This window comes from Phragmites australis, chromosome 12 (assembly GCF_958298935.1).
Source record: "Phragmites australis chromosome 12, lpPhrAust1.1, whole genome shotgun sequence".
In the NCBI taxonomy this organism is placed as follows: Eukaryota; Viridiplantae; Streptophyta; class Magnoliopsida; order Poales; family Poaceae; genus Phragmites; species Phragmites australis.
In genome coordinates this window covers 22,543,191-22,550,875 of record NC_084932.1, presented here as the reverse complement: position 1 = coordinate 22,550,875, position 7,685 = coordinate 22,543,191, and the positions used below count along the sequence as shown (strand labels likewise).

Sequence of the window (7,685 nt, the reverse complement as noted above, 5' to 3'; positions counted from 1 at the left end):
CTCAGCTTTTTTATTCCAGTGCGATTGTAAACGGAACAATGTAATGGAAGTCAAGAAATCATTCTATAACGCAACCAAACCAATTCCGTGACCATCCACTGCACCAACAATTCCTGCTGTGGATTGGAATTCCTCCTCCCTGACCAAATGGCCCATAGCTGGCAACATTGGTGACAAACTTAAGCGACGTTATAACTTTGTATCTTGGAGTACATGGACCGATTGTTCCGCGAACTTCGGTTATAAACTCTGATGGCCCAAGACGAATCTGCAAAAAAGGAAAAAGGTTATCATCAAGATATTTAGTTGTACTAGAAAATTAACTGAATCAAGAAAAGAAAAAAGATAAGCCTAGATTATCAAAAGAAATAGAGAAATGTACCCATGCATGTGTGCTTACTTGTCTTAATAACAGTGTTTAATTAAGATCAGCACTAACCGTATGATTGCTCCCGCCATTACAACCCCACGGACCAGCGGTATGTAGCAGGCCATTGTGATCACTATATGAAAATGCAAGTGAATCAATTTCCATGTCACCACAAATTGTCACACTTGCTTGACTAGTTCGCACTCAGGGTGCCACTTCCATATCATGAGTGCGAACTAGTCAAGCAAAAGAATACGAAAGAAATAAAAAGATTAAATAAATTAGGAGTATGTACTCCTCCTTCGTCCTTCATAGTTTCATGCTCGCGGTTCACATAGACACCAATTGCATTAAGGTACCACCCTGCACGACCATAGAAGCCAACGATGCGGTCGTTGCTTTGCGTTGAAGTGCGGAAAGGAGTACCTTCTCCTCGTCCAAAAGCTTTGCGTTGAATTGGTGATTAATGTGAGTGACGTTATAACAATCCATGGTACCGAACCAATTGTTCCACTAACTTCCTTCAGGAGTTCCGAAGAGCCAAGTAGTATCTTTAAGAAAAGAAAAGGCATTTTGATATTAGTGAATATTTATAAAATAATGTAAGTGATCGGAACCACAGGTTTAACACAAAGATACACACGTATGTATGTGCTTGCTTCGTCTTAAGAAGTAATAACTTTTATTGATTGGGATTCACACTGACTTACCGTATGATTGCTCCCGCCATGGCCACCCCATGGACCGGCAATGTGCTGCTTCCCAGTACGGTCAACATATAAAAATTTAAGTGAATCAACGACTGTGCTGCTACTTATTGTTGCGCTTTTTAGACGGCGGGGTGCCGTCTTGACATCATAAGGCCTCCCTCCGTTTCCTCCCCATGGTCCAATCTTGGCAATCCCAGACTGCATAAAGAAATGATGAAATAAGGAAACTTAGAATTAGAAAACTGAAGGAAAACGACGAAAAAAAATGAAATAGATTTGAGGCCGGAACAGTATGCTAATACCAGTTTTTCTTCTTCCATGGTTTCCAATTCTGGGATGTCTTGATTTTCTTCCCATAGCATCTCCCTTTCAAAATGCCTGGTCACATCAAGGGTGGGAAGGTTCGGATTCAAGTTCGTTGCCTTCCTCATGGCAGCCTCTGCAGCCTTGACTTCCCAAAGAAAAGCAGAGTGACAGTCGATTGCAACATCCACAGCCTTAAGGGAGGTGAGATTCTCAAAGCCAAGGTCAAAGTCTGGCATGAACATATTTCGTGTCCCTGAGACGAAAACTCAAAGAAAGCAGTTGAAGCTTCCGCATGGCTCCTCGTTCAAACACAAGCGCCATTGCATAACTTGTAAACTTGAACATTGATAGAGACCGGAAAGGTGGCACTGCATGGTCAGTACCTGTACTGCCGGTGATCACCAACTTCTCTCTTACGGCTTCTCTCACATGCAAATCAAGGGAATAAAGGGAGGGCAAGTCCCGGAGAATATCAAGATAGTCCTGCGATAGTATCCTCACCATGATGGATAAGTCAGAGAGGATGAAAAGTGAGGAAGTGATCCATCTTGGCAGAGTGGAGAATGGCGGCTCTGCCCATTCGCTGAATATACTCTCAGTCTGTCTAGATCTTTATCTTGTTAACACTTCTCTCAACAAACTTTAAACCTATCAATAAATTATAAAAACCAGTTCAACAATAATTTTAAAATAATGTCAACATTTTTATAACCTAGTTTAACAGTTTTCGAACCCTTCAACAATTTTTGAAACCTAGTTTAACATTTTTTAAATCTAGTTCGACAACTTTTTTGCCAAACGATTAGTTAGCCAAAAATACAAAGCTGACCACAAAGGCAAGTGTTAACTATTAACTAGATCTTGATCTCTTAGCAAAATCCTTCTTTTATAATGTTCTGATCTCTTACTCTTTTACTGTAACAAACTTACAAACAAGGGGCCCAAGTTACTTTCCACGTGCTATAGTGAAATGTACATATGCTTATAGGCTGTGTTTATGATGGAAAGACAAGAAAATCGGAGATAAATCTAATCCAAATTCGAAATTAAAAATAAATATTTAACAAAGGTGAAATGTGTGGGCAACCTAAACCACGCCTATAGGACATGAGGCTCATCCATTTTAACAGGGTCCTTCCTCCACATATGAGGAGGAGGAGGTGGTGGTCATTTTATTATTTGGGGGGGGGGGGTGTCAGAATTATACACACAATAATTATTGAAGTTGAGTGGTGCCGAACTACATCTTGTGTCTTCTTGTGCTTAATCATTAGTATTCTTAATTGATTAGTGTCTGGTAATATGATTATCACAACATGTTATTGGCACGAGAGTGCTCCCTAATTAGATATGTTACCATGTACTAACATGGTGTTGTTGCCGTCAGCAACCATGCCTAGGGCCAGCAGTATCTCGCAACGGTGAGATCGTACGCCAACGCATAGGCTGTGCCTTGCCATGGCGAGCGCATGTGCTACAAGGACCGGTCACACCATCAACTAGAGCCGCCACCGCATCGTGCCATGGCACGGAAATACACGTATCATCGAGCTTGATGTCGTCCTTCGTGCCTTGGTGCACCGGATGGCACGCCGTGTGTTGAGCGGGACAAGTAGGCAGGTGGTCTAGCCAAATCGCGTCAATGCTCTATTGCCACCTTTGGGTGGGGCGGAGCTAGTGCACCAGCCTCCGTTGCCCCGCGATCGTGCCATCCTCCGGGACATGTCGTCAGATGTGCAAGCCAGAACATCTGCTGTCATCATCATCGCGTAGTCCTCCACAACAAACAGATGGATGGGTAGGGAACCACCGCTGCCATGTTGCGCCGATGGGGCTGATAGGTGGGTACGATCATCACCGCTTCACCTCACCGGCGAGCAAGTGAGTAGACGAAGCCACTGTCCCGCCATGCCTCCAGATCGACAGGCAGACAACCTTAGCCACCGCATCAAACCACTTCTGCAGGCAAGATCACCAGCACTGTTGCATCTTGCAGAGCCTCGGATCAAGGGGGTGGACAAGAGCCATCACAGCCACTACGTGAGAAAAAGCTCAAAATAATGGGTCATAATCATTAGGTTATAACTGTAAGCAGTCACTTAGTCATAAGTGACGGCTAACAGTTTTGACATGTCACTTATGATTTGATGTACTTTTTTCATGTTTTTAAAAACAAAAAAAATCTAAAAACAATATTTTTTACCCAACCCGAGCCCATCGCATATGCCCCATAAGTCACACCCTTTTTTAAAGTATTTTCAATACTTGCGTTCCGCAGGAATCGAAAACACCAATTCTCTCGTGCACGAACACCGTCACCAACTCAGCTATCACGTTGTTGTGATATAAAACGGATATTTAATTCTTTTAAGCTTCATTACCGAAGGTTATAGATCACGGGTCATAACCGTGACCCGTCACCTAATAAGTCATCACCTAATAAGTTATAGGTGACGGGTCACATTATGACCCATCATCTATGTTTATGTTACCAATTTGAATTATAAGTTGCTGCTTAACCGCAAAGGGAGTAAAAATATTTTTAATGGTTCAGCAATTTTTTTTTGGCTAAAAACGGCTTGGATGATTGAGTTCTCGCACAAAAGTTTCTGCACCATTTTTGGAACATGTGTTTATGTCCATAGCCGCCACACCTTACATCAAATTTGAGCAGATATATATAATGGTTTCTATTCTAGTGCTACTGAGGTGAGAAAAATAAGACAAAAATAAAATAAAAATAAAAAATTTATAGCATCATGCTATGTACATATTTACTATATAAACAAATTGTTGAATGTGCATTATTTCTTTTACTACATATTTTATAGTCTGCAAATAAATGCAGCTATTTATTATTTTTAATTAATAACTAGTTATTATTTTTAATTAATAGTATCTAGATTATAATTGATATAAATTATGAAGGATAAATTATTTTTTCTCACAACTACATAAAAAAATGATGAGTTGATGGGCTAATGCATATAATATTTCATCAAACTGATTGGCCATGAACAAACTGAGTTTTCTCATCCTAATCATGCATACATGTTTCCTCCACTTTGCTATATATATATAATTATTGTGCCTTTAATTTTCTTTTTCTTTCGATGAGAATTTGGCTTTTGCTACCTAGGGGTTGCACTCCACTCCACATCTTGTTTTTGCAACATGTAAAGTGAAATTAATCATCAACATATGCCTGGCCAATATAATATTATCGAAAATGTTCAGATAAAGTTTTGTAACTACATTGGAAATCTTTTGCTCATGTGTTCATTAGTGACGGGTCACAACTTGACCCGTCACTAATGACTGGATTAGGATGACCCGTCACTGATGTGTAGTCATTCGTGACAGGTCACAACTACAACCCGTCACTATTATCATAACTGACAGGTCATGTTACGACCCATCACTAATTACGTGTCTCCTTTGTCTGTTTTTCACATAGTAGTAGATTTATTTAGTTCTAGAAGTATCACTACTACAAAAAACCACATCACTACCAGCTGGTAAACCCCTTTCATTACCGGTTTTTCAGCCGACAATGATTAGTCGACAATAATAATCTGTTACTATCACTACTGCCCCCCCCCACCGGTAGTGATGCTCCTTATCACTACCGGCTAGTGGCTTCATCTAGTAGTGATACTCTGGGAATCACTGCCATCTGGTGGTTGTAGCCAGCAGTGATCCTCTTGGAATCACTACCGGTTTGGACTTTTAGCCAGCAGTGTTTTGCCTCCTCTCTATCTCTCTCCTAGGTCCTCTCTCTATTTCCTCTCTCTCCTTGCTCCTCTTCCTCCTCTCTCTCCTCTCTCTCTCTCCTCTCTCTCTCACCTAGATCCTCTCTCTCCCCTCTCTCTTTTCTCTCTCACCCTCCTCTCGCCCTCTCTCCTCTCTCTGTCTCTCAACCCCTCTCAATACATGCATACAATGAGACACATACTTAATAAAGGAAACATATATATAGAAATTATTTACCATTCAACACAGTTACAATGAGACACATGCATGATCGATAACATTCTAGTGGTCGAAGTTTCTGGCAGACTTCCACCTTATAGCAAACTCTCTACTAGAAGATAAAGTGTCGTTGGTGTCGTCTGAAGGTTTCTCACGCCGTGGCGGCACAATCGCTTCATGAAAATCTCCGTTTGGGCTAATAACATATTTGATGAAGAACATGATAATCTATTCTTGAATGGCATGTATTTCACAGGGAAGTATCTCACTTATGCGCTGTTTGAAGGGCTGCATTTGATGAATCGAAAGAGTTAGTCCTTGAACATGTATAGAAACTGAAAAGAAGGCATTGATATGTAATTTCATACCTCAACATCATTCTCTATGACATTGTCTCCGTCTCTGCTGAATGAGTGCATGAAATTAAGTACATAGAACTTGAAGAGATTGTTGCCGAATGCTTGCCTCATATACTTCAAGAGGAAAGGAACCTCCAGTGGAATGAATGGAACCTTTTTATTTAGTTCAAACTGCAAGACATGAATGTTCCCTGCATACTGAAAAGTCAGTTTTTACATCATACTGATTCTTGTATGGAAGGTAGATAAGACTCTCTTTACGACATCTTATGTACGCCATGTATGTGAATATGGATACCAATTAAACATAGATGAAATTGATGTGAAGATTAAATGATTGAGTTTACCTGTTTAGCATGTCAATAAGGTCTTGGTAATTTGCATTGACTGAGCTCTCTTTTGTGAGTCCAAGATAATAATCTTGCTCAAGTCTGGGTGGATGACAAGCAAGATCCAATAAAAACTACAGAAATATGTTACCATAACAAATTAGTACTAGAATCGAGATACATATAAAAGTAGAACACCCTGGCAGGCAAACACATACTCAAAGTTGTAGGGTAATAATATGAAGCTCCTGTGTAAGCGGTAAAGCAAACACTTGTAACACCCGGTTTTAAAGGAAGAAAACCAGGCACAACACATGTATGCCAGGATCAATTTTTATACATGGGTTTACATCATCAGTGTATCATTACAGTGTCAAATTACAATAATGATAATAACTATTACAAAAGGACCCGAGGGTCGAAAAGAAAACATAGCGGAACTAAAAGGTCTTCAGCATCAGCGGGGCTTCCATCTTCCATAGGCGTCAACCAGGGGCACGCGAACCTAGAACACCAACTCCGGGTCGAAGTCATCCTCATTGAAGGAACTGGCTTCAATGACGGCTTCTGAACAGCAGCAGGATGCAAGAAAGAAAGGGAGCAACGGGTGTGAGTACAAAAATTGTACTCCGCAAGTGTAGGGAAAAAATCTTATGGGGCTTGAGTCAAGGAGAGGTTAGACACTGGTTAACTGCACTAAGCAACTATGACCTGCCTATGACTCTAATAATAGGCATCCTATTTACTAAGTGTGGAGACACAACTGTACAAAGAAGGAATAACTCATCGGATTCCATCCGATTACCAAGATTCACCAGATACCTCATATCCGGTTACCAAAACTCCAGGTAACCCCATTACCTGGCTACCCGACCATCCATACCAGAACCCGGATCCCAGCAAATCCTGAGGAAGTCCAAGCTCGCTATTGTCCGTGAGCATGGCTGATCGACCAGATTGATACTCTGCAGAGTTTGCACAGCTTTTCCCCCGAGTTGTGATTCCCGTGTTGCTTCACACTTCCGGAGTGTGGAGTCAGGGTTTCACTATAAGGCCTTTACAAAGCTCCCGCTGACTTGTAGCCACCCACTGAGGTTTCACCGCTAACAGACGACTAAGTCGCTGTAGAAGCCCCCTCTTGTGCCACTACTCCGTCCAATGGTGCCCCCAGAATCAGAGGGTGAATAATTAGTCGGCCAAGCCGTACCCATATAGGCCTCATGGTTGTGCAGATTCACTTGGTTACATGTTCAAGAACCGGTCCCTAGGACCCCACACAGGAGCAAACACAAGCCTGCTATAAAGCACCACCTCAAACCAACCATAATGTTAGGATCACTATACCATGTTGCTACACAAATTACCATTCCCAAATATTGTTGCATAGTTCATTAGTTAAAATTTCTCCCAACCTTGACTGCACTAGCATGACTACCCATTTTAGCCCATGATACTCCAACGGCGATAAGGAATATGCATACAAAAACTAGTAAACCCTAACATGGGATTCCAGATTTGACAAGTAAAGGATAAAAACTACACTTGCAAATCCTAAAATAGGGTAAAAATGCTCAAGGGCACTTGCCTTTAGTAGAGGGTTGCTCAAAGTCTTCGAAACCTTGATCTTGAAGATTTCCGG

General features: G+C 41.3%; 1 pseudogene; it reads right to left on the bottom strand.

The window, feature by feature from the left end:
* Nucleotides 1–549: 549 nt before the first annotated feature.
* On the bottom strand, nucleotides 550–1,984 carry LOC133886400 (protein GOS9-like; annotated as a pseudogene).
* Nucleotides 1,985–7,685: the final 5,701 nt, after the last annotated feature.